This window comes from Triticum aestivum, chromosome 3A (genome assembly GCF_018294505.1).
Source record: "Triticum aestivum cultivar Chinese Spring chromosome 3A, IWGSC CS RefSeq v2.1, whole genome shotgun sequence".
NCBI classification, from domain to species: domain Eukaryota; kingdom Viridiplantae; phylum Streptophyta; class Magnoliopsida; order Poales; family Poaceae; genus Triticum; species Triticum aestivum.
In genome coordinates, this window is record NC_057800.1 from 473,725,414 (window position 1) to 473,752,614 (window position 27,201).

Below are 27,201 nucleotides of genomic sequence, written 5' to 3' on the forward strand. Positions count from 1 at the left end.
GCTCCTTTCCTTCTCTTCCTCGCTCTTGCTTCTCCTTACGCCAATGGCACCAATCCGCCGGTTCTCTGCAGAAGAGAAGGGAAAGGCCTCTCGGGAGGGTCCTGACCCACTTCCACCGAAGAAGCGGCCGGTCCTCTACCACCGAGATGAGGGTGCTCAGCAGGAGGCGCCGAGGCCCTGGTACGAGCGGCCGCTGTCTGGGTTTCCGCTACCCTTGCACGCTCGCGTCGTAGGTCCTGGGGGAGAAGGCATCGAGCAACATCGATGGTGCCGCTGTCGACGGCAGCGAGTCACGGTGGTGCGCCTCGTTCCTCCTGGAGTCCACACCGAGCGCTCCTCTCGTGAGCTCATGCTCCACGCCGCCATGCCTCCAAGCTCTTGGATTCGCCTTCCTCCTTCCTTCGCCTTTGAGATGCCGCCAAGCGGGGCTCTGGAGCTCTGGCTACAGCACGCTGACTGCAGTACCCTTGCGACCGGATCGGAGGTCGCGGTCGTCGCTCCGGGCAAGGTCTTCATGACCCGGGACTGCGGCGAAATCGCCCGGGTCTGCCGGACGGTAGGCGCCCTCGTAATTCATATTGAATACGACGGCGCCTCCCTGATGTTCTTCAAGGTCTTCGATGTTGAAGGACGCCGGCTGGAGTGCTGCCCCATGGAGAGCGGCAGGGGCGACGAACTGGCGAGGAGCTGGCCTGCCCATCGGCCCTCCAGCAGCTCCTCAGGCAGCAACGGAGGAGCTGGGGAATTCAGTGGCTCCCCCGAGCTCCTCGCGACTCCGGAGACGAGCGGCGACAGCTACGAGCCCCCGAGCTCGCGCGGTGCTCAGAGCAGGGCAGCTGTGTCCAGCCACCGACGCCACTGATCTAGATGGGGTTGGCGTCAATGTTGGGCAGCCCACTGTTGATGATGGCGTCCCTTGCGGCGGTGCGGGCGATTAGCGTTCCTTAGGATTAGTACTCTTGTTCCCTGCGAGGAATCGAAGCAACACCCCACGGGGGTATGTAAGGCGTCTGCCATGTCTTTTATGAATATTATATCCTTAATATGAATCAATGCGAGGTGCTTGTCCTGTCTCGGCTCGGCTCCCCCTTTCTATCCTCACGAGGACTTGGCGCTCTACGCTGACAGGTCCCAGTCCCCAGGCAGGCTTCAGCCATCGCTGGTATGCCAGGTCGCGATGCCGTGGTCAAGGCCAGGAGGTGAGCGGCCCGAGGTCCGGTAAGAGCCCCCGAGTTGCGATGCTCGGGAGGTCCCCTTTAGCGCTCAAGCAGCCCTCGCTGGGCGAGAAAGGAAGGCAACATCACCATGACAGAGCCGCACTGGGCGAGGGTTTTTGCGCTGCGTTGGTTCAACTCCTGTAAGGGCATGACTTATCTCTTGAGTCTGGTGTAGTTCCTCGACGAAGCACCTGGCCCGAGCGGTGGCAACTGAGGCGCTGCTGGGTTAGGTCCTCGCGAGCTTCTTCCCACTCCCCCGCACTTTCCTTAATGCTCTGCGTCCTCAGGTCCTGGCCCTCGAGCGAGCTCAGCCGCCGGTGGTATGACAGGTCGCGATGCCGTGGGTCAAGGCCAGGGGATGAGGGCTGGAGAGTCAGTAAGGAGCCCATGAGTCGTGATGCTCAGGCGCCCCCCTTTTAACGTGCAAGCGGTATGTGCCGGAGAGAGGGAGAGACAGCTCGCGATGTCCCTAGCGTTGCTCCTGGAGTAGGTCCTGCACACCAATCATGAAGAGAAACAAGACCTCTCGTTACGGTTGCCAGCGAACCTTTGTCGCTCCGGGGAAGTGATTGGGGCACTGAGGGCCTAGTGAGGTGGTGCCTTGCGGGGCTGCCGCGGCCAGAGCTCGACCACTCAGATCTATCGGCGTTGCAGGGACGGACCCGTGCGCGAATGCCGTGCCAGAGCGAGCGGCTCCATAGGTAGGCATCAATCGGGCAGGCGATTAGGTCGAGTGTGTTAAGCACGCAGGAGGAAATTCATTTTAAGTAGACGCGAGAAAAGCAAATGCCGCTGGGCCAGGCCCGAGCAGCTCGGGGATGATGCAGCCCGAGGGGCGCCCCCAACAAGGTAAGTAAAGAGCATAAGCAAAATGGACACATGCCGCAGGGACGGACCCACGAGGCCTGGGAATGATGCGGCCCTATGGCCGCTCCTAGCTAAAAACGGAATTTAGAAAGATGTCACCTGGTGCTGTTGAAGATGGAGTGGTGTTTGAAGAAGCGGGCGATGCGCGATGAAGGCATCGACCCTCACGAGCCCCCAGGCCCAGGAGCCTCGGGAGGCTCCGGGGGCCCAGGCGGGTCTCCGAGGGCCTTCTCCATCTCTGCCAGGACCGCACCATGCCTGACCTCCTGACCCTCCAGAATGCTCCTCAGCAGGCGTTGATGAGCGGTGACCGTGTCCGGCAGGCCGAAAGGCATGCGAACGTAGCTGTGAGGTGGACCCTCGCAACGCCCCACGCGCGAAGGCCAGAGGAACTCCTGAGACGTGCCTTGGTTGAGCCCTGGCACGTCGATGCAGACACGCAGCCCACCATCCTCGCCTGGATGTGGGGCTATGGTGGGCAAACGGCGGCTGCCGTGCATGACTCTTGACTCCTGTAGCTCCTGAGTGTTCCTTGTGATGAACTCCTGTGGGTTTGGTCTTCCTTGCCTTGTACCTTTCTGAGGGAAACGTGCCTGGAAGCACCCCTCCAAGTGGTGCCCGAGCGCCTCCCTCGTGACCTCGGCAAGGTCGGTGGCTCTCCAAGAAAGAGCCGCCGAGCCCTGCCTGAGGAGGGCGCCGGGTGCGCCTTCCTATGCGAGAGAGGGTGGCGCTCCCTGATTGGGCGCAGATCCTGACCCAACACCTCCAGAGGCGCCTGCCTCCTGATGGCATGGGCCAGGCGAAACATTCTTCTTCTTAAGGGTCGCCTCGGGAAGTCTTCCATTTTTGTGGTCCGGGTATTCGATTGTTGTGGCTTGGAACGCGCGCTCAAGTGAACACACTCCATCCCTTTCTTCACAGGGTACGGTGATGACTCCACCACTTCCTGGCATCTTGAGGACATTGTATCCATGGTGAGTCACTGCCATGAACTTGGCCAGGGCTGGGTACCCGAGGATGGCGTTGTATGGCAGACGGATGTGGGCGACGTCGAAGTCTATGAGCTCGGTGCGGTAGTTGTTGCGCTGCCCGAAGGTGACTGGAAGGCAAACCTGCCCTATTGGAACAGTGGAACCATCGGTGACTCCTGAGAATGGCTTGGTTGGCTGAAGCTGATCGTACGGCACTTGGAGATTGTCGAACGTCTCGACGAACAGGATGTTCAGTCCTGCTCCGCCGTCAATGAGGGTCCTGGTGACCTGCACGTTGCTGATGACTGGGGAGCAAAGCATCGGGAGGACTCCGGCCGTTGCCGCGCACTTGAGCTGATCCGCTGAGCTGAACATGATAGCGCACGCAGACCACCTGAGAGGGCGCGTGGCCTCAAGCTTGGGGAGGACTGCATTCACCTCGCGAGCAAACTGCTTGAAGATGCGCTGTGAGGCTGGGGCCTGCGCGCCACCCAAGATGCAAGCGATTGCGTCGCGGCTCCTGGAAGCCCCCAGCCCCCTCGTCTTGATGTTGGTCTTCGTTCCTCCTTGGCGGTGGCGGCAGAGGAGGAAGGCCTGTGTTGCCGTACGGGCGATCCTCACGAGGCTGATCTCTCCAGCCTCCCTCGCGAGGCTGGTCCTGCCAGCGATCCTCGCGAGGTCGGTCACGCCACCCTTGCGAGGGCCACGGTCTTCCCATCGTCCGCCACCTCTTCCTCCTCCTCGGCCATAGCCCATGTCCGTTGCGCTCGGGGCATCGGCCAACACGTCCATCTCTCATGGCCCTGAGCTCTTGACATTCGTTGGTGTTGTGGGTGTGGAGGTCGTGGTACACGCAGTACCGGCTGCCCTTGGATGACTCAGGCTGATCCCTGCCGTGCTTGGTGCCTGGCTCCGCTGCAAGCACGGCAGCCCCCTTGCGCTTCACGTCCTTGGCCTTGGGCTTTTCTCTTCTGGGTCGGCAGCCGGGAGTTCGAGGAGGGAAAGGCGCCCTTCCTCAGCCCTGGCGCACTTGGTCGCCAAGTTGAACAGCTCCAGGAATGTGCACAGGTCTTCATGGATTGCTAGCTCCTCCTTCATCTTGATGTCGCGTACGCCATCGGAGAAGGCCGAGATGATGGCTTCTTCAGTCACCTTGGGGATCTTGAGGCGAGCATTGTTGAAGCGCTGGATGTATTTCTGCAGTGTTTCCCCTTGCTGCTGCTTGATGTGGCGCAGATCGCTCATGGCCGGGGGCCGGTCGCGAGTGCCCTGGAAGTTGGTGATGAAGCGAGTGCGCATCTCATCCCAGGAGGATATTGTGCCGGGAGCGAGGTTCAGGAGCCAGGTGCGGGCCCCGTCCTTGAGCGCCATGGGAAACCAGTTCGCCATGACCCTTTCGTCTCCGTTGGCGGCTTTGATGCACAGCTCGTAGAGCTGTAGGAACTCCGCGGGGTTCGCCGTGCCATCGTAGCAAGGGGGCAGGTCAGGCTTGAACTTGCCTGGCCATGCGAAGCTACGTAGCTCGGGGGTGCGAGCACGGCAGCCTGCTGTGGCTACCGGTGCCTTTTGCTGGTACTGGGCTTGTTCCTGGGGATTACCGTGCGCCGCTGCTTGGAGCAGCGCGGGGTCTTGGCGTGGAGGTGCTGGGACGCGATCTTGGTGCGCCGGCGCTGGGAGCGCGCGAGCACCTTCTTGGGGACGAGGGATCTCTTGGCCGCTCCTTTCTTTCTGCGCAGGCGCCGGACGCGGAGGGTCTCGCCCTGGGGCTGCACGCCTTGGAGCCCGGGCGCCCTCTTGGGGAGGAGGTGGTGGAGGCACCTCCCGATCCTTGCCTCCTGCGTGGAATGGAGGGCGAGGCAGCGAGAAGAACGGCTAGGGGGAGCCCCCTGCGGCGCTGATAAGCTCGGTGATGCGGGCGAGCCAGTCTTCGTAGAGGTCGTCGACGGGGAGGTAGTGCAAGAGTTCTCTTGCCAGGAGCAGCGCGGCGTGCGCGTCTGTGGGGGCGCGATGGGCGTGGGACGACGGAGCGGCTGAAGTCAGCGACGGTGTGGCGGTGCGGCCCTCCCACCGTACCGAAGGATGCTGGGACGAGGCGTGCTGCTCATTCCCCGTCGGGCCGGTGGCGGCGTTGGCAGCAGGCGACGGGGAACAACGAGGGCGTCCGCCGACGGGCACTGTCTGGGTGACGCGGGTGGCGAGAGCAGCCCGGCGCTCGGAGCGAGCCCGACGAGCGTCAGCCATGGACACGACAAAAGATCACACGCGAACAGCGGAAGAAAGATTCCGGCGCATCCCTACCTGGCGTGCCAAATGTCGGATTTCGGGTTCCGGCAGACCCTTGAGGTTCGAACACTGGGGTGCGCGTGGAGATCTCTCCCCTACCGATCTACGTCCAATCTCCTCGCGTGATCTAAGCTGGAAACAACGAACAACACAAGGGACACGAGGTTTATACTGGTTCGGGCCACCGCTGTGGTGTAATACCCTACACCAGTGTGTGGTGTGGTGGATTGCCTCAGGGGCTGATGATGAACAGTACAAGGGAAGAACAGCCTCGCGAGAGGTGTTCTTTAGCTGGTGCGATGAACTGCTAGGCTGAGTTCAGTCGCCTCTCTCTCTCTCTCTCTCTCTCTCTCTCTGCTAGGGCTCTACCAGATTCTAGATGTCCTCTACTCTGTGTGGCTAGTTCTATTTATAGAGGCCCTGGTCCTCTCCCCAAATAATGAGCGGGAAGGGCACCAACAATTGGCCATCTTGAAGGGGAACATCTAGTACAAGTTATCCTGACCAAAGGTGGTCTTCGGCTGCCAAAAGTACTGGTGATGATGCCGTCTTGGGCTTCACGATGACCTCTGTCCTGCCGCTCTACTGGTCTTGGTCTCGATGCACCAGAATGGTAACCTTTGCCCGATGCCTTGGCCTGCGCTTGCCCCCTTTGCACCAAAGGGGAAACCAGGACACTGCGCAGGCCGGCGCCCGCCTAGTCTCGATCGTCATGGCTTGCGTCACGGGTTCCTTGCGAGGTACCCCTGCCTTGAGCTCTCCGCCTCCTCACGAGCCTGCCTGATGAGGCTTCCTCCGAGGAAGCTTTCTATCATCCGCCCCGCGAGGCTTGGCCCCTCGCGAGGGTCTTGAGCTTGAGCTGATGAAGATGGGCCGCGTTGGGCCCCCACTTGAGCCACGCCGTAGGCTGCAGGCAGGCAAGTCTGGGGACCCTCGTTCCCAGAATGCCGACACCTGCCTCCTGATGGCTTGGGTCAGGCGAAACCTTCCTCTTCTTAAGGGTCGCCTCGGGAAGTCTTCCGTTTCTATGGTCCGGGTCTTCGATTGCTGCGGCTTGGAACGCGCGCTCAAGTGAACACACTGCGTCCCTTTCTTCACAGGGTACGGTGATGACTCCACCGCTTCCTGGCATCTTGAGGACATTGTATCCATGGTGAGTCACTGCCATGAACTTGGCCAGGGCTGGGTACCCGAGGATGGCGTTGTATGGTAGAGGGATGTGGGCGACCTCGAAGTCGATGAGCTCGGTGCGGTAGTTATTGCGCTGCCCGAAGGTGACTGGAAGGCGAACCTGCCCTATTGGAACAGTGGAACCATCGGTGACTCCTGAGAATGGCTTGGTTGGCTGAAGCTGATCGTACGGCACTTGGAGATCGTCGAACGTCTCAACGGACAGGACGTTGAGTCCTGCTCCACTGTCAATGAGGGTCCTGGTGAACTTCACGTTGCTGATGACTGGGGAGCAAAGCATAGGCAGGACTCCGGCCGTTGCCGTGCACTTGAGCTGATCCGCTGAGCTGAATGTGATAGCGCACGCAGACCACCTGAGAGGGCGCGTGGCCTCAAGCTTGGGGAGGACTGCATTCACCTCGCGAGCAAACTGCTTGAAGATGCGCTGTGAGGCTGGGGCCTGCGCGCCACCCAAGATGCAAGTGATTGCGCGCGGCTCCTGGAAGCCCCCAGCCCCCTCGTCTTGATGTTGGTCTTCGTTCCTCCTTGGTGGTGGCGGCAGAGGAGGAAGGCCTGCGTTGTTGTGCGGGCAATCCTCACGAGGCTGATCTCTCGAGCCTCCCTCGCGAGGCTGGTCCTGCGAGTGATCCTCGCGAGGTCGGTCACGCCACCCTTGGCGAGGGCCACGGTCTTCCCATCGTTCGCCACCTCTTCCTCCTCCTCGGCCATATCCCCTGTCGTTGCGCTCGGGGCATCGGCCGACACGCCCATCTCTCACGACCCTGAGCTCTTGACATTCGTTGGTGTTGTGGGTGTGGAGGTTGTGGTACACGCAGTACCAGCTGCCCTTGGATGACTCAGGCTGATCCCTGCCTCGCTTGGTGTCTGGCTCCGCTGCAAGCACGGCAGCCCCCTTGCGCTTCGCGTCCTTGGCCTTGGGCCTTTTCTCTTATGGGTCGCAGCCAGGAGTTCGAGGTGGGAAAGGCGCCCTTCCTCAGCCCTGGCGCACTTGGTCGCCAAGTTGAACAGCTCCAGGGATGTGCACGGGTCTTCATGGATTGCTAGCTCCTCCTTCATCTTGATGTCGCGTACGCCATCTGAGAAGGCCGAGATGATGGCTTCTTCAGTCACCTTGGGGATCTTGAGGCGAGCGTTGTTGAAGAGTTGTATGTATTTCTGCAGGGTTTCCCCTTGTTGCTGCTTGATGCGGCGCAGATCGCTCACGGCCGGGGGCCGGTCGCGATTGCCCTGGAAGTTGGCGATGAAGCGAGTGTGCATCTCATCCCAGGAGGAGATTGTGTCGGGAGCCAGGTTCAGGAGCCAGGTGCGGGCCCCATCCTTGAGCGCCATGGGAAACCAGTTCGCCATGACCCTTCCATCTCCATTGGCGGCTTCGATGCACAGCTCGTAGAGCTGTAGGAACTCCACGGGGTCCGCCGTGCCATCGTAGCGAGGGGGCAGGTCAGGCTTGAACTTGCCTAGCCATGCGACGCCGCATAGCTCGGGGGTGAGAGCACGGCAGCCTTCTATGGCCACCGGTGCCTTTTGCTGGTACTGGGCTTGTCCTGGGGATTACCGCGCACCGTCGCTGGGAGCAGCGCGGGGTCTTAGCGTGGAGGTGCAGGGACGCGATCTTGGCGCGCCGGCGCTGGGAGCGCGCGAGCACCTTCTTGGGGACGAGGGATCTCTTGGCAGGTCCTTTCTTGCTGCGCAGGCGCCGGACGCGGAGGGTCTCACCCTGGGGCTGCACGCCTTGGAGCCAGGGCGCCTTCTTGGGGAGGAGGTGGTGGAGGCACCTCCTGATCCTCGCCTCCTGCGCGGAATGGAGGGCGAGGCAGCGAGAAGGACGGCAAGGGGGAGCCCCCTGCGGCGCTTACGAGCTCGATGATGTGGGCGATCCAGTCTTCGTAGAGGTCGTCAATGGGGCGGTAGTGCAAGAGTTCTCTTGCCATGAGCAGCGCAGTGTGCGTGTCCGTGGGGGCGCGACGGGCCTGGGATGATGAAGCGGCTGGAGTCAGCGACGGTGTGGCGGTGCGTCCCTCCCGCCGTACCGAAGGATGCTGGGATGAGGCCAGCTGCTTGTTCGCCATTGGGCCGGTGGCGGCATTGGCGGCAGGCGATGGGGAACGACGAGGGCGTCTGCCGACGGGCGCCGTCTGGGTGACGCGGGTGGCGAGAGCAGCCCGGCGCTCGGCGCGATCCCGACGAGCGTCAGCCATGGACACGATGGAAGATCACACGCGAACAGCGGAAGAAAGATTCTGGCGCACCCCTACCTGGCGCGCCAAATGTCGGATTTCGGGTTCCGGCAGACCCTTGAGGTTCAAACACTGGGGTGCGCGCGGAGATCTCTCCCCTACCGATCTACGTCCAATCCCCTCACGTGACCTAAGCTGGAAACAACGAACAACACAAGGGACATGAGGTTTATACTGGTTCAGGCCACCGTTGTGGTGTAATACCCTACTCTAGTGTGTGGTGTGGTGGATTGCCTCAGGGGCTGATGATGAACAATACAAGGGAGGAACAGCCTCATGAGAGGTGCTCTTGAGCTGGTGCGATGAACTGCTTGGGTGAGTTCAGTCGCCTCTCTCTCTCTGCTAGGGCTCTACCAGATTTCAAGATGTCTCTCTTTCATCCCCCCTGGGTGTCATACCCTTCCTTTTGTGGTGGCTAGCTCTATTTATAGAGGCCCTGGGCTCTCCCTAAATAATGAGCGGGAAGGGCGCCAACAATTGGCCATTTTGAAGGGGAACATATAGTACAAGTTATCCTGACCAAAGGTGGTCTTCGGCTGCCAAAAGCTCTGGTGATGACGCCATCTTGGGCTCCACGGTGACCTCTGTCCTGCCACTCTGCTGGTCTTGGTCTCGTTGCACCGGAATGGTAACCTTTGCCCGGTGCCTTGGCCTGTGCTTGCCCCCTTTGCACCAAAAGGGAAACAAGGACACTGCGCAGGCCGACGCCCGCCTGGCGCCCGCCTAGTCTCAGTCGTCATGGCTTGCGTCACGGGCTCCTCGCGAGGTATCCCCGCCTTGATCTCTCCGCCTCCTCGCGAGCCTGCCTGATGAGGCTGCCTCAGAGGAAGCTCTTTGTCGTCCGCCCCGCGAGGCTTGGCCCCTCGCGAGGGTCTTGAGCTTGAGCTGATGAAGATGGGCCGCGCTGGGCCCCCACTTGAGCCACGCCGCAGGCCGCAGGCAGGCAAGTCTGGGGACCCCCGTTCCCAGAACGCCGACAAGGAGTTGCAACTAGTTTCTGGTGTTTGTAGGATATGTGTTGGGGGCCGTGCATAGTTCTAACCCTAGGGGTGGACTATGATGCGGTAGAGACATGAGGAACGGTGTACCGAGACACCCGTTTGGTGCCTCGGGAACCCTGCTCCCATCATTTGGGGCCGTGAGCGAAACCCCGGCCGGATCTCCTTGCGGATGGAACCCGAATAGGCGATAAACCTGGACTAGAGACTTGTGTGGTTAGTTAGGTCGTGGCCGACTCCCTCGCCAGGCTTCCACTTGAAGGTTGCCGAGATACATGACATGTACATGGTGGTAAGTGGCGAGAGCGTGTGTGAAGAAGTACACCCCTGCAGGGTTACAAATGATCTATTCGAATAGTCGCGTCCGCGGTAATGGACTTCTGGGTTGCCTATACAGTTCATAGACAAGTTAAAGTGGATACTCTAAAATGCGCAAGATAAGTGTGAGTGCTATGGATGGCGTTCTCGTAGGGAGACGGGAGCGGATCCATAGTGGTATATTGATTGGTGAATATGTGGACTCGTGTGCGCCACCTCAAAAGAGTTACTTTCAGTCATAGTTCAGGATAGCAACCGAGTCAAAGCTGGCTTGCTGCAGTTAAACTCCACCACCCCTTTGTTGATACTGATGCATATGTAGCTAGTTCTGATGTAAGTCTTGCTGGGTACATTTGTACTCACATTTGCTTATTTTATGTTTTGCAGAGAGACTTCAGTCTCACTAGTAGTTTCGCGTGGACTTCGATGTTTAGCTTGCTACCTCAGCTATGATCTTGTGCCCTCGGCAGGGTCTTGTAGATAGTCAGGCTTCTCGGCCTTTTTGATTTGTAGTTGTCTATACCCAGACATGTTATGATTCTGTTTCTTGTATGCTCAGTATGCTGGGTCATCAGACCCATGTTTGTAATATCTGGCTCTTCGGAGCCTAATGAATAAATACTTTGAGTTGTAGAGTTTTGTTGTGATGCCATGTTGTATTTGCACATATCGAGCATATTGTGTGTTTGATTTGAAATGCTTGGTATGTGTGTTATCCGACAACCAAGTTGTTTATCCTTGGTAGCCTCTCTTACCGGGAAATATCTCATAGTGCTTCCACTGAGCCATGGTAGCTTGCTACTGCTCCGAAACACTTATGCTGGCCGGCATGTGTCCTTCTTCATTCATGTGTCTGTCCCTTCGGGGAAATGCCACGTGGTGTCTACCGGAGTACTGCTAGCCTGCTACAGCCCAGATTCTCTGGAGTCATATTAGCCCAGTTGCTACAGCCCGGATTCACTCGCTAATGACCGACACATTCGTTGCTAGGTCATGTATGCATGTCCCTGTATGTTAGTGCCACTTTGGGTTTACGACTAGTCATGTCGGCCTGGGTTCTCGGTCATATGGATGCTAGCGACACTATTATATACGTGAGCCAAAAGACGCAAACGGTCTCGGGCCAGGTAAGGTGGCACCCGTGGGAATACCGTGCGTGAGGCCGCAAAGTGATATGATGTGTTACATGCTAGATCGGTGTGACTTAGGATCGGGGTCCTGACACCAGCCTGGTGAGGCCGCCCCCGAGGAGGTCTTGTGTCGACCGCCTCGCGAGGCTTGGCCCCTCACGAGGGTCTTGAGTGTTTGCTGGTGAAGATGGGCTGCACAGGGCCGCTGGTGGAGCCACGCCATGGGCCGCAGGCAGGCAAGTCTGGGGACCCTCATTCCTAGGACGCCGACATCCACCTCGTAGTACATGGGTGACACATGTCACTAGAATGAGAAGGGTCAAGGGCACATTCGTCCATTTTCCTCGGATGAACGGTTTTTCACCTCGGCTATAAATACCACTCGCCCTCCTCAGACCTCATTTACCCCACTCGACCTCACAACCCTCGCTTGAGCTCTCTGACCTAGTGCCGCTGCTACCTTCCATCGTCGCCGGTGAGGAAGAGCTTCACTGCCTCGACCTCGTTGCCATCATACTCGCGTCGGCCAAGGAAATCTTCACTCCGCCGCCGCCGTAGCTGTTTTCCACGACCAAGTTAGGGCGTGGAAGATCTAAACGGAGGAACTTCTCAACTTTAGCTCCCAGTTCATCGTGTTCTTTGTCAAGGGTAAATAAAATATATTTTACTACCCTTGTTGATTTTGATGATTTCCATAAAATCTCCAAAAAGGTCTTTATTCTTCAACTTCCATAGTCTTAAACACCACACATGCATCTGTTTCTTGATTTGTTTCTCTAAGCAACGGTTTTCCTCAAGATTCCTCAATTGTGTGGATTTTCAACCTACACAACTCTGGAACCTAAGTCAAAGAATGCTTAGTGAAATTCCTCAAGACACCCCTGGTCAAATTCCTCAAACTTGTTTCCTTTGAAAAACTTCTGAGAACGCATATGACTTCTCCAAATTCTTCGCACCTATACTCTATTCATAGGTACACATGTCCACTGCTGAATCTCTAGGTTCTCATCAACTTAACTCATTTGCAGCGTTCCTTGAAGACAAATTGCATACCTCATCAAAGAATTCTATTTCAAAATCCTCAGCTGAAGAAAATGGCTGATGGCAAAAGACCTCAGAAGGGAGGCAAGATAGCAGAAGTAAATACTGCTTTCGAGATCCCTGATGACATCTATGAGGAATACTGTACTCCTGTTGAAGCCAAACATGGCAAGGAGAACAAAAATCAGCGCAAGGTGCGCATTTAGAGGATAGAGAGGAGATGGCATGGGAATGGAGGGAGTACAGATATGTGACTCTGAAATACATGAAGAAATTTGGCTTACACCCTCCTTTCCCAAGACCTCATTGGCACTAGTCCAAGAAGCTGATCCCACTAGCATCAAGCGTGGTGAGGATTTTCCACATGAATGGGCCAAATGGCAAGCTAAATTGGCCAAAATGGCCAAAGAAGCAGTGAAGAAATTCAATGAAGATTTGATACGTCTCCAACGTATCTATAATTTTTGATTGTTCCAAGCTATTATATTATCAATCTTGGATGTTTTATAATCATTGTATAGTCATTTTATATCATTTTTTGGTACTAACCTATGGACATAGTGCCAAGTTCCAGTTGCTATTTTTTGCATGTTTTTACATTGCAGAAAATCAATATCAAACAGAGTCCAAATGCCACAAAACTTTACAGAGATTTTTTATGGACCGGAAGACACCTAATGGGCCCTGGCTGCGCCTGGGGGGTGCTCCGAGGAGAGCACAATGGCGCGCCCTAGTGGGTTGTGCCCACCTCGGGTGCCCCCCGGACCGCCTCTTTGCTCTATAAATACCCGAATATTCCCAAAACCCTAGGGGAGTCGACGAAATATTGATCCAGTCGCCGCAGAGTCCAGAACCACTAGATCCAATCTAGACACCATCTCGGATGGAGTTCACCACCTCCATTGGTGCCTCTCTGATGATGCGTGAGTAGTTCTTTGTAGACCTTCGGGTCTTTAGTTAGTAGCTAGATGGCTTCCTCTCTCTCGCTGAATTCTCAAGACAATGGTCTCTTGGAGATCCATATGATGTAACTCTTTTTGCGGTGTGTTTGTTGGGATCCGCTGAACTTTGAGTTTATGGTCAGTTATATCTTTTTATGTCCATGAAAGTATTTGAGTTTCTTTGATCTCTTTTACGTGTGATATCTTATAGCCTCGTATTTCTTCTCTGATATTTGGGTTTTGTTTGGCCAACTTGATCTATTTATCTTGCAATGGGAAGAGGTGCTTTGTAGTGGGTTCGATCTTATGGTGCTTGATCCTAGTGACAGAAGGGGAACCGACACGTATGTATCGTTGCTACTAAGGATAAAATGATGGGGTCTATCTCTACATAGATAGATCTTGTCTACATCATGTCATCATTCTTATTGCATTACTCCATTTCTCCATGAACTTAATACACTAGATGCATGCTCGATAGCGGTCGATGTATGGAGTAATAGTAGTAGATGTAGGCAAGAGTCGGTCTACTAATCTTGGATGTGATGCCTATATAATGATCATTGCCTGGATATAGTCATGATTATTTGAAGTTCTATCAATTGCCCAACAGTAATTTGTTCACCCACCGTTTGTTATTTTTCTCGAGAGAAGCCACTAGTGAAACCTGCGGCCCCCGAGTCTCTTCCTCATATGTTTGCCTTTGCGATCTACTTTTATTTGCCATTTATTTTCAAATCTATTAAACCAAAAAAATAAAAATACTTTGCTGCACTTTATTTTACTTGCGATCTATTTATTCAATCTATTACAACTTTATCCCGTCCGCACACCAATTTCTGGCGCCGTTACCCGAAAGGGATTGACAACCCCTTTAACACGTCAGGTTGCCAGTGGTTGTTATTTGTGTGCAGGGGTTGTTTATGTTGTGTTGCTTGGTTCTCCTACTGGTTCGATAATCTTAGTTTCGTCACTGAGGGAAATACCTACAGTCGTTGTGCTGCATCATCCCTTCCTCTTTGGGGAAATACCGACGTAGCCCTAGCCGACATCAAAAGGAATTTCTTGCGTCGTTGCCGGGGAAGATCTTCGACATATACCAGGTTCCTAATCACAAATCTCATCTCCTTGCAATTTACATTATTTTCCATTTGCCTCTCATTTTCCTCTCCCCCACTTCACAAAAATTTGTCATTTTATTCGCCCTCTTTTTCGTTCGCTATTTTTTCACGTTCTCTCAAACTCTCTTCTCTGTCGCCATGACCGACCGTAGAGAAGCTAAGGGTTTTCTCCTGAGTTTCAATGCTTTGGATAACCCCTCTATCCTCCCTAAGCTCATAGATAATGATGCTATGGAAAGACTTACTACAGTTGCTAAGGAAAACTCTAATAATTTTGATGAAGATGATCCCGGAATTTTCCGTTATTTGCTTGATGAATCTTTGAAAGATGCTTGGTATAGGCTTATGGAATCTTATCGTATTTGCACATTAAAGGGGGCACTAAGATCTTGCTTCGTAATTTTTACATAGGATTGGTTTTGCGTCATAGACAACTCCTAGATTTTGCCGCCAAAGGGAATTTTACTGAGCTTGATGCCAATGTTGCCTATGAAATTTTAGAAGGAATTTTGGGAGTTCCACCTCAAAAGAAGGGATTTTCTTTCGCCCCTAAGGGAGTTCAAATGTTTGACAAACTTGGTGATTTACATAAACATATGGTTTAAATACAGAAATATAATGAACCCCTCAAACACCTCAATGGTAGTATCAATCGCATGAATACCTTGATTACTCTTTGCAACAAGCGATTGGATATTTTGGATCTAAAGATGGTTTCTTTTCTAGAGAATTTTGGGAAGCATAAAGAGCCTCCCGGGTTTGATAAAACCCTTATAAAAGTTGCCAAAACTTCGGAAGACAAAACGTAGATCCTTGCTTTATGCCTAGCTAAGGGCGTAAAACTATAGCGCTTGTTGGGAGGCAACCCAATGAATAAAATTTATTAATGCTTTTTGCTTCCTGTTTTTGAGTGTTAGCACAATTATGCTACTGTTATTATTGTGTTCTTTATGTTTTAATTAGTGTTTGTGCCAAGTAAAGCCTTTAGGATCTTCTTGGGTGATAGTTGTTTGGTCTTGCTGAAAAAACAGAAACTTTTGTGCTCGCGAAAATAATTCTCATTTTTAACCAGAGAGCGATAAAACACCCATTCCTTTTGCAGAAGATCAATATACAAATTTCTCAGGACGTCCTAAGTTTTCCGGATTTTTGGAATTACAGAAGTATTCGAAATAGTCAGATTTCTACAGGTTGTTCTGTTTTTGACAGATTCTGTTTTCTTTGCGTTGTGTGCTTGTTTTGATGGCTCTATGGTTTTATTTGATGAGTTTTTGCCATAGAAAAGTTTGAATACATTAGATATAATGCAAGAACAAAATATGAATTGGTTTGATACAGTACTTATAGTAGCGATTTATTTTCTTATACTAACGGATCTCACGAAGGTTTTGTTGAGTTTTGTGTGATTGAAGTTTTCAAGTTTTGGGTTATCTTACGATGGATGAAGGAATAAGGAGTAAGAAGAGTCTAAGCTTGGGGATGCCCTGGCATCCCCCGCTATTATCCAAAAGAGGCAAGCAACTAAGCTTGGGGATGCCCCCGAGTGGCATCCCCTCTTTCTTCTAACGACCATCAGTATTTTACTCGAAGCTATATTTTTTTCGTCACGTACAATGTGTTTTGCTTGGAACCGACGTAGTCCTAGCCGACATCATGATTCTGCTGCTGCCGCTGCTGAGGCCTCTGCTAGCAAGCCCAAGAAGGCTATGTCCAAGAAGCCTACGCAATGCCCTCACGGCCTGTTACTCAAGCTACTTCCTCAAAAGCAGCTCTAGCCCCCTCTACGAAATCCTTAGCGACTGTTGCGAAGTCGCATCTTGCCAAAGGACCACGTGCATCTCTATTGCCTCAGGAGGATATGCAAGTTCCTCAGCTCCTCCACATTCTTCAACAGCTCCAACCTTGCTGAAGACAAAGGCCACTGTTGGATGAGGCACAAGGCCAAGTCCTCACAAGAAGTAGATCACCTTTCAAGTGCCGTCAAGTGAAGACGAAGCTGATGATGAAGAATTGGCTGAAATTATCAAAGACATACAGCAAAGGGCCACTAGAGCCAAAGGCAGTGCTATGCCCCTCATGTTAGATCCATAGTTGATCCTTGACTTCATTGACATATGGCACAAGGACCCAAACACTCCCTACCTGATCTGAACCTCATTCTTGGCCAAAGTCATATGTTGACGGCCTTCATAAATGAAGAAAAATGGAAATTTGAACAAGGGGAAGTGAAGAAAGCTCAGTACAAGAAAGAGCGTTTTCTGAAGAACAATGTTCTAAAGATATCTCCTGATGAACCAGGGCTGATGAAGCAATTCCAGCCACTCAAGAAATTGCCAGGGCAACCTCTAGTGTTGCGCCTAAAGAACAAGCCAGGCCAGTTGAAGCATCTACTACTGCGCCTGCGGAAACTGAACAAGTCAGGGCAACTGCATCAGTTGCGCCTGAAGAAATTGCACCTATTTCCTCTGCTCCTCCTGCACAGATGACAAGCATCAACCTTCCCTCTACATGAGAAGCAAAGAAAACCAAAGTCGCGGAGCGAGCAGCTATGAAGAAAAGGAAAGCATCTGCATTCTTAGAGTCTTCAGCTCTGAAGAAAGTGAAGACTTTGACGAGCTCTTATGCAAATCCCATAGATGTTGTTCCAATATCAAGCATGCCATCAAAGAAGATTGTTCCCTTTGGTGAGGAATATGTGATTCCTAGTGAATCAGATGAAGAAAATACCTTTGCTACTATGTCAGAGTAGTTGGATGAAGAAATTGAAGTGGATAATCTCCCTTCAACCCCACTGGTATCATCGCCCATGCCTCAGTTCACAGTTGAAGAGGCAGGCATTGAAGAAATTGATGAAGAAGATGAAGATGTGTACATTGGGTCAACCACTCCTATTCTGAATGATGACTACTGGGAAAGTCATCATCCCAATTCACCACTACCCACACCTCTGCAACAAATTCCCTAGTCCCCCGTCCAAACTAAAGAAATTCATACGGGCTCTGAAGAACAACACACTTCACTTATTTCTATCCATGAAGAAGCTCCAACTACTAGCACTGAAGAAATGGAGGCCAAGGTTGCTGCTGATGAACCTCCTCCTGAAAATCCTCAACCTGTGGCTCCAGAGATTGTGCGTCAAGAGGCTCTGAAGACTTCAACTGCTAATCTTCATCCCAAGCCACAGAATCCTCACTCCAAGAAGCAGAAGTTTGAGGTTGATGACTTCTTTGTTGAGCATCATTTCTTCATTGACTACAATCCATAAGACTCTGCTCGACTTCGACGTAAGCGTTTTTGGACTGCCAGCCAGATGAACTTTTATTCCTCACTATTGTTTGATAAGGACAAGATCTTTGACCATGAGAAATTCCTTGTGTGGATATGGAGTCTCTACCATGCTTCACCCCAGTCCTCAGTGTTCTTCATGACGCTGGGCTGCTCAATTTCTGCACCGACATCTGCGATTGGAATGAAGAACTCATTCTTCAATTCTTTGCCACAATGCACATTACTGGAAATGTTGAAGATGTCAATTCATGGGTGCTGGACTGGATGACTAAAAACACTCACTACAAAGCTCTGGCCTCTGAATTACTTCACGCCGTCCCGGTCAGTCCTCCCACTGAAGGTGCAAGGCTCATCTATGCTAAATCTGAGCTCTCGGATCATCTGATGCAAGTGATGATGAAGCCATTGAAGCCTGGCCAAGCTCCAAGGACCAAATTCCTCGTCAAGGAATTGCTCTATGTGCCAAGGACAGTATATAGAATATTGACCAAAACCCTCATCCAATCAAGGGCCACAACTCTGATGAAGAAGAGGTTGTTGGCATAATGAAGAATCTGCTATTCAATGTCATACATGGTATTCCTATCAACTACCACGCTTTATTCATGAGGACTTTGGCCAATGTAGATCTGTCGTCGTTTGAGTTGAAGCCTTACGCTCCCTGGATCATGAGATTCATCATATCAAGGTCTTCAATCAACTACGAGGCTGATTTTCAAAATCATCTCAGCTATTTGCCCCCAATTGAAGTCCTCAAAAGGACCATTTCCTCAGCTGATGAGAAGGGCAAGGCTGCTGTTATAGATGAAGGCACTCATCCATTGGATGGACAGCTTCGCAAAGCTGCCTCTTACTCCACCAATGATGGCTCTGCCACACAAGACTCTGCCGCAAAAGCTTCAAAGAAAATTCCTCAAGCCACTGCTCCACGAGTGATGATTGATCATGAGCCTCTACTCAGTCTTCATCAGAAGGTCGATCGCAATCACAAGTGGGTCAAGCGTCAGTTTGGTTCAATTCTTCAGAACATGGCGATCATGCAAAACACTGTGAAGAAGAAACATTACTACATACATGAAGTTTTTGATCGCACTTGGGCTGTATTGTCTCACCTCTATGGTGATCTCAAGCAGATGGGCTTCAAATAGGACTTTGACTGGTCTCAGCCGCCTTCGAAGAAATTCAAGAAGGTCAAAGTTCCTCACCTGGTTGCCAGTTCATATTCTTCATCGCACGAGACGGATGAAGCCAAAGATTTGAACGACACTGTGGCAGGCCCTACTCCAACGGACGACCCCAACAACGCTGGCGCTCCTCCATCAACATCTTGATGATATTCTTCATGGGCGTTAGTCCTCACTTTTCATCCCTTTTGGTCATTCAATGACAAAGGGGGAGAAATTTGAGTTAGTCTTCAAGCGGGTCTCTTATATGGGCATGTTTCTGTTAAGTTACAACTCTCGCTCTTCTGAAGTGTTTGTTGGATCGAGTTGCAAACTTAAGTCCTATGGTGGTCTGATAGTTTTTCTCTGTTTTCTGCATGCTATTTCCTCAAGTACGTTAATGCATGCATGTTGAACTTCATCAGACACCATATTTCATCATGCATTTCAAATTCTTCATATCATATGTTAAATGCGTGTATGAATTACAAGATATAGGGGGAGATCTCCATGATTCTACTTTACAATGTGCATTTGCTATTCATAGAAAATTCTTCAAATATGCACACCTTCAGGGGGAGTTCTTCTATATCTTGCAATCCAATTCCTCAATATTAGCATTTACACTTCATATGTTTATCCCCGTTGAAAACTTAACCTATATTGTCATCAATCACCAAAAAGGGGGAGATTGTAAGTGCATCTAGTGCCCCTTAGTGATTTTGGTGTATTGAAGACTTATAGGTTAAGGGACTAATGTGTTTGTGAGTGTACACAGGTCTATAAGTCTATGAGGAGTTTGATATTTACGATGAAAGTCAACCCCTAAAAATGAATGTCTTCAGCTGAAAACTTTGGTTTTCTTGAAGACTTTGAAAGTGAAGAAATTGGTGTGACCGTGAAGACTTGATATTCATGCGAGGATTATGAAGCGTGAAGACTTTTGTTTTCATAGTTTCATTCTCTCTTTCTTGAGTCATAGGAAACACCGTACTGTTAAAGGGGGTCAAGGTAAAACAAAGGAAAAGTTTCCAAGTGATGCTCATCTCAAAATCCTACACCTACCCAATCCTTTCGAGTGAAGCCATTGGAAATCTCATACAGTTCAATCAATTTCTTCAGTGACAGAGACGAAGATCTTCTGTTCTCTGAGGAATTTTCTAACTGAGGAGTTAGGAATTCGCCAGTGCGGATTCCCTACAGGTGAGGAACATGATAGCCCTGAGGAATTTGATACTCAAATATCTGACCATTGTTGTTCTACGCGCCAGCTGTCTCAGAATATCTACCCACCTAACAGTCATATCATTGAAGGGCATTTATGTCTTATCATGTCGGGTTGCTCCCTAGGCTATAAATAGCCGCCCCCTACAACCACTAGTTGGTTGGCTGCTCCGAGAGAAACTGACAGTTTTCATTGTGAGCATCCCATCCTCCGAGGACTTTGAGCGAAAATCATCAAGTGAGGAAAACCCAAACCCAAACACCTACAAACCCAAAGTGATTGAGCATCACCAAAGAGATAGTTCATGTGTGGAACCGACGCTTGTTACCTCTAAGGACTGTGCATCCTCCAGATGGTTAGGCGTCATGGTCTAGAGCATCCAATAGGAAATTGTGGATCACCGAGTGACCAAGTCTATGAAGGTTTGGAAGTCGCCTGAAGGCTTAGCACGAGTGATTGGGCGAGGTCTGTGTGACCTTAGCTCAAGGAGAATACGGTGAGGACTGTGTGTCCGGGATTGTGTGTCCTCGGGTTTAAATACCTAGCCGCTCCAACCAGACGTACGACTGTCACAACAGTTGGAACTGGTCTACTAAATCATCGTCTTCACCAAGCTACTGGTTCTATTTCCTCAACCCTTCCATTTCCTCATTCTTGTGTAGAAGTGATTGATCGTTACTGTTTGAAGACTTTGACTGAAGACTTTCTCAATTTCCTCAATCCTAATTCTTCAGTCACTTTGTCTTCAGCCTGCTTATCCTATGTTTACGCTACTTGTACTCTGAGCTTGTTTTCACTTCATCATGATGACTGTGCTACTGCTCTATTACGCTTGCATCTGAGTACTTATTCTGCTGCTAGTCATTCGTGACTTAGGAAATTCCTCACCTTGAATTTCCTCAGTGACGAATTTGTAAAAATCGCCTATTCACCCCTCTCTACTCGATATAACGCACTTTCACACACCTTGATCTGGCTCACCATTTCTGTTGTGTTGCCTAATTACAAACAGTTCATCCAAGTGAAATGTATGATGTATATCGCACACACCTTCATATGGCTGACCGTTTCTTTTGTTATATATGCTCATCGCAAACAGTTTGTATGGATCAATTGCATGCCATGTATCGCATAGGCAACTCTAAATTGAATCGGGTTTGATGTCTCCACCATCACAAACAGTTCGTATCATTTTGGACAGTTTTCTTACAACACCCTTTGCGTTTAATGCATCACACACAGTTTCGTCGAAGGGTCTCTAATTGTAGTGTTGTGTTAGCAGCATCCTGAAGTAGTGTAAGTACAATAAAGAATCAATCATGGAGCGGTATCCTTGTTGATCGAAGTCTTTGCCATTTTTGTTGGAGCTCAGGTGGCCATTGGTGGGCATTGGCATCTTGTAGCCTTTGTAATCTTGCATTCCAAACTTCTTCAAGCAATCCTTGAGATATGAAGATGCCATTGCGTTGTTGACGAATTTGAAACCCTAAGAAGAAATTCAGTTCTCCTATCATGGACATCTGACATTGCTCTTGCATCATGTGACTAAACCCATCACTATATCGTTTGTCAGCGTAGCCAAAGATAATGCCATTCACATAGATTTGGTAGACAAACAATTCACCATCATATGATTTTGTGAAGAGACTGGGATCTAGTGAACTTGGTTTGAAGCCTTTGCTCTTCAAAAATTCCTTGAGTGTATCATACCAGGCTCGTGGTGCTTGTTTGAGGCCATTCAGTGCCTTGTTGAGCCTATAGACTTTGACAGGGTGCTTTGGATATTCAAAACTAGATGGTTGAGCAACATAGACTTCTTCAATCTTGCCATTAAGGAAGGCACTCTTCACATCCATTTGATATAAGAGGATATCATGGTGGTTGGCATAGGCTAGCAGTATGCGAATGGCTTCAAGCCAAGCCACATGAGCAAAAGTTTCATTGAAGTCAATTGCTTCAACTTGTGTGTATCCTTGAGTGAGAAGACGATCTTTGTTTCTGACTACTTGACCATGCTCATCTTGCTTGTTACGGTAGATCCATTTGGTGCCAATGATATTGTGATTGCGAGGATTAGGGCACTTGAAAAGTTCCTATACTTTGTTAAGCTCAAATTGTTGAAGCTCTTCTTGCATATCTTGAATCCATTCTGGTTCCATGAAAGCTTCATCAACCTTCATGGGTTCAGAGATAGAGACAAATGTGAAATGCCCACAAAAGTTGGCTAGATGTGTAGCTCTTGAACTGGTGAGAGGCCTCGTGTATTGATGTTGTCAAGAGTCTTCTTAATCTGAACTTCATTGGCCACTCGAGGATGAACAGAACGAAGACTTTGTTGCGACTAGGCATTGTCCTCACTGCCAACAGCATTATCTTCAGACTCAGCATTATCTTTAGGCTGAGCATTGTCTTCACACTGGACAGGAGCTGGAATCCAAACATCTTCTTCTCCTGGTTCCTCGGTGGGTATGATTTCTCCAGTACCCATTAGCTTGATGGATTCACTAGGAGGCATTTCATCCAGCACATTTGGCATGTTCTCTCTTTGTGAGCTGTTAGTTTCATTGAACCACACATCTACAGTTTCAACCACTTCATGAAGACTATGTAGGTGTGTGAATCCTTTCCATAGCCAAGCATGAAACCATCATGTGCTTTCGGTGCAAATTTTGAAGTGTGATGTGGATCTCATCCAACACCTAGCACCGAAGACTTTGAAATAACTTACATTTGGCTTCTTAATAGTGATTAGTTCATACGATGTCTTCTTGAAGAACTTGTGAAGATATACTCTATTGATGATGTGGCATGCAGTGTCAATAGCTTCAGGCCACCACTTGCGTGGTGTCTTGTATTCATCAAGCATGGTGCATGCCATCTCAATGAGAGCCATGTTCTTGCGCTCCATGACACCATTCTGTTGCGGCATGTATGGAGCGGATAGCTCATGAGTGATGCCAATAACGTCAAGATAAGTGTCAAGCATAGTGTTCTTGAACTCGGTGTCGTTCTCACCACTAATGTGTTTGATCTTGACACCATAGTTGGTCATGGCACGGTTGGCAAAACATTTGAAGAAATCCCGCACATCAGTCTTATACAGAATTATGTGCACCCAAGTATATCGAGAATATTCATCAACAATCACGAAGCCATATAAGTGTGTGGAAATAGTAAGGGTAGAGTAGTGAGTAGGGCCAAATAAGTCCATGTGTAGCATCTCGAAGGGACGTGTAGTCGTCATGATTGTCTTCGAGGGATGCCTGGCCCTAGTCATCTTCCCTGCTTCACAGGCTCCACATAGATGATCCTTCTTGAACTTGACACCCTCGATCCCAATGATGTGCTTCTTCTGAACAAGGGTGTGCAAGTTGCTCATGCCAGCATGCGCTAGCCGTCGATGCCAAAGCCAGCATTCTGAAGCTTTTGCTAGAAGACATGTGGCTACTTGTGGTCCTGCTGATAAATCTACCATGTACAAGTCACCTCTTTGATAACCTTCGAAGACTTGAGTTTTGTTAGAAGCCATTAGCACAAGGAAATGATATTTGCCAAAGATGAAAATCATATCAAGATCACAAAGCATTGAGTCTTACATTAGATTGAATCCAAGCGATTCGACAAGCATCACTTTATCCATGTGCCGATCCTTTGAGATTGCAACCCTACTGAGGGAGTCCTGGATTAGGGGGTGTCCGGATGGCCGGACTATACCTTCAGCCGGACTCCTGGACTATGAAAGATACGAGATTGAAGACTTCGTCCTGTGTCCGGAAGGGACTTTCCTTGGTGTGGAAGGCAAGCTTGGCGATACGGATATGCAGATCTCCTACCATTGTAACCGACTTTGTGTAACCCTAACCCTCTCCGGTGTCTATATAAACCAGAGAGTTTTAGTCCGTAGGACAAGACACACATCAACAATCATACCATATGCTAGCTTCTAGGGTTTAGCCTCTCCGATCTCGTGGTAGATCTACTCTTGTACTACCCATATCATCAATATTAATCCAGCAGGACGTAGGGTTTTACCTCCATCGAGAGGGCCCGAACCTGGGTAAAACTTCGTGTCCCTTGCCTCCTGTTACCATCCGGCCTAGACGCACAGTTCGGGACCCCCTACCCGAGATCCACCGGTTTTGACACCGACATTGGTGCTTTCATTGAGAGTTCCTCTGTGTCGTCGCCGTCAGGCTTGAAGGCTCCCACGATCATCGATAGTGATGCGGTCCAGGGTGAAACTTGTCTCCCCGGAAAGATCTCTGTCTTCGACGGCTTTGCACTGTGGGCCAATTCACTTGTCCATCTGGAGCAGATCAAAAGCTATGCCCCTGGCCGTCAGGTCAGATTTGGAAGTTTAAACTACACGGATGACATCCGCGGGGACTTGATCTTCAACGGATTCGAGCCACTGCCGAGCATGTTGCACTGCCACGACGAGCATGATCTAGCTCTGCCGCCTAACAGTGCCCTGAAGGCCGCACCCGCATCGGCTTCGACCCTTAATTCGGAGCCAACTGCGCCGATCGAGGATGGGTGGATGGATGCCGCCTCGGGGGCTGCGATCCTAGCGGCGATCGAGCCGAACACCAGCCCCGCACTCCGCAAGACTTGTGATTCCAAGGAGCTGGACTCCTCTCCGGACTCTGAACCATTCACGCCTCTGCCGATCGAATCCGATTGGGCGCCGATCATGGAGTTTACTGCCGCGTACATCTTTCAGCACTCGCCCTTTGGCGATATTATGAAATCACTAAAGTCTCTCTCTTTATCAGGAGAGCCCTAGCCGAACTACGGTCAGTGAGATTGGGATACGGACGATGAAGAAATTCAAAGCCCACCCACCACCCACTTTGTAGCCACTATTGACGATTTAACCGACATGCTCGACATCGACTCCGAAGACATCGACGGGATGGACGCCGATGAAGGAGACGATGAAGAACCAGCGCCTACTGGGCCCTAGAACGCCACCTTATCATATGATGTATACATGGTGGACGCACCAAAAGATGACGACGAGGAGCAGAAGGACGCACCGAAGGCTTGTTCCCTCGAAAAGCAGTCAAAGCGGCGACGCAAGCGCCGCCCCAAATCCCGCCTCAACAGAAATAGCGATCACACAGACCTAGCGCTGGAGTAGGGCGAACCGCTGCCAGACAACGGCAATCCGAATAATCAAACCGAACAAACAAATCCTATCAAGGATAATGGTCCGAACGACATAACGCCGGACAGGCACCCGGAGCAGCAGACTGCCCGTAAAAGGCTTGTTGCCACCGCGAGGAGTCTGAAAAAGCAGAAGCAAAGGCTCAAGTCCGCGCAAGACACACTCCAAATCAGATGGAGTAAAATACTCAACACAGCAGCAAGGTACGGCGACAATCGCCCCTCCAAGAGCTACCCAAAGCGGAAGCTGCTACCCGAATTCGATGAGGAGGCCTCAGACCCCCCACAACCAAATATCAAAGCAGCCACCTGGTCGGATAGACGACCCCTCTACCAACACAGAGCGGCATACAACGCCGCTCACAATACAACACGCGACCCATGCGAGGGCTTGCACCCAAAGGACGGTGCAACAAGATCCATCTATGGACCACGCAAGCGTGCCCCAGCATACAATGCAACACAACAAACATCCGAACAACGGGATACACCCAGCTACAGGGGTGCCGCACACCCCCTATGTTTCATCGATGAGGTGCTGGACCATGAATTTCCAGAGGGATTCAAGCCCGTAAACATAGAGGCATACGACGGAACAACAGACCCTGGGGTCTGGATTGAGGACTACATCCTTCATATCCATATGGCTCAAGGAGATGATCTCCACGCCATCAAGTACTTACCCCTCAAGCTCAAAGGGCCAGCTCGTCACTGGCTCAAAGGCCTCCCCGGAAGCTCCATTGGAAGTTGGGAAGAGCTCGAAGACGCCTTTCGGGCAAATTTTCAAGGGACTTATGTCTAACCTCCGGATGCAGATGATTTGAGTCATATAACTCAACAGCCCGGAGAGTCAGCCCGAAAGCTTTGGAACAGGTTTCTTACTAAAAAGAACTAGATTGTCGACTGTCCGGACGCCGAAGCCTTGGCAGCTTTCAAGCATAGCGTCCGTGACGAATGGCTCGCTAGACACCTCGGCCAAAATAAGCCGAGAACGATGGCCGCATTAACAAACCTCATGACCCGCTTTTGCGCGGGTGAGGACAGCTGGCTAGCCAGATGCAGCACCAGCGACCCCAATACATCTGAAGTTAGAGATGGAAACGGTAAATCACGGCGCAACAGCAATAACAAACGCCGGAATAAAGAAGACAGCACGAAGGGCACGGCAGTAAATGCCGGATTCAAAAGCTCTCGGCCAGGTCAAAAGCCGCCCCCTAAAGGCACCAGGGATGAACTGTCCAGCCTCAACAAAATTCTGGACCAAGTATGTCAGATCCATAGTACCCCTGGTAAACCTGCTAATCATACCCACAGAGAATGTTGGGTCTTCAAGCAGTCCGGCAAGCTCAACGCCATACATAAGGGGGAGGATACACCAAGTGAAGACGAGGACAAGCCTCCCAAGCAAGACACGGCGAAACAAAAGAAATTTCCACCAGAAGTCAAAACAGTAAACGTGTTACACGTGATCAAGGGAAAAAACAACACGGCACTCCCAGGAAAATATACCCAAGTGCCTGTCACTGCGAAGTCCTGCCACTGGTCGTCTCAACCGATCACTTTCGACCATCGTGATTACTCAGCAAGTATCCGACATGCAGGATGGGCTGCCCTAGTATTAGACCCCAGTAATTGGCGGATATCACTTCACACGAGTCTTGATGGACGGCGGCAGTAGCCTAAACTTAATATATCAGGATACAATCCGCGGGATGGGGTTAGACCCAACACAAATTCACCATAGCAATACTACCATTAAAGGAGTAACGCCAGGCCCAGGGGCTCGTTGTACGGGCTCCCTCCTACTACAGGTTATATTCGGCTCCCCCGATAACTTCCGTCACGAGCATTTAACCTTCCACATCGCTCCATTTCAAAGTGGCTATCATGCACTGCTCGGACGCGAAGCTTTCGCTCGCTTTAATGCAATACCACACTACGCCTCCCTCACACTCAAGATGCCCGGTCCACGTGGCATCATTTCAGTGAACGGAAATATCAAGCGATCTCTGCACGCCGAAGAGAGTGCGGCTGCCGTGGC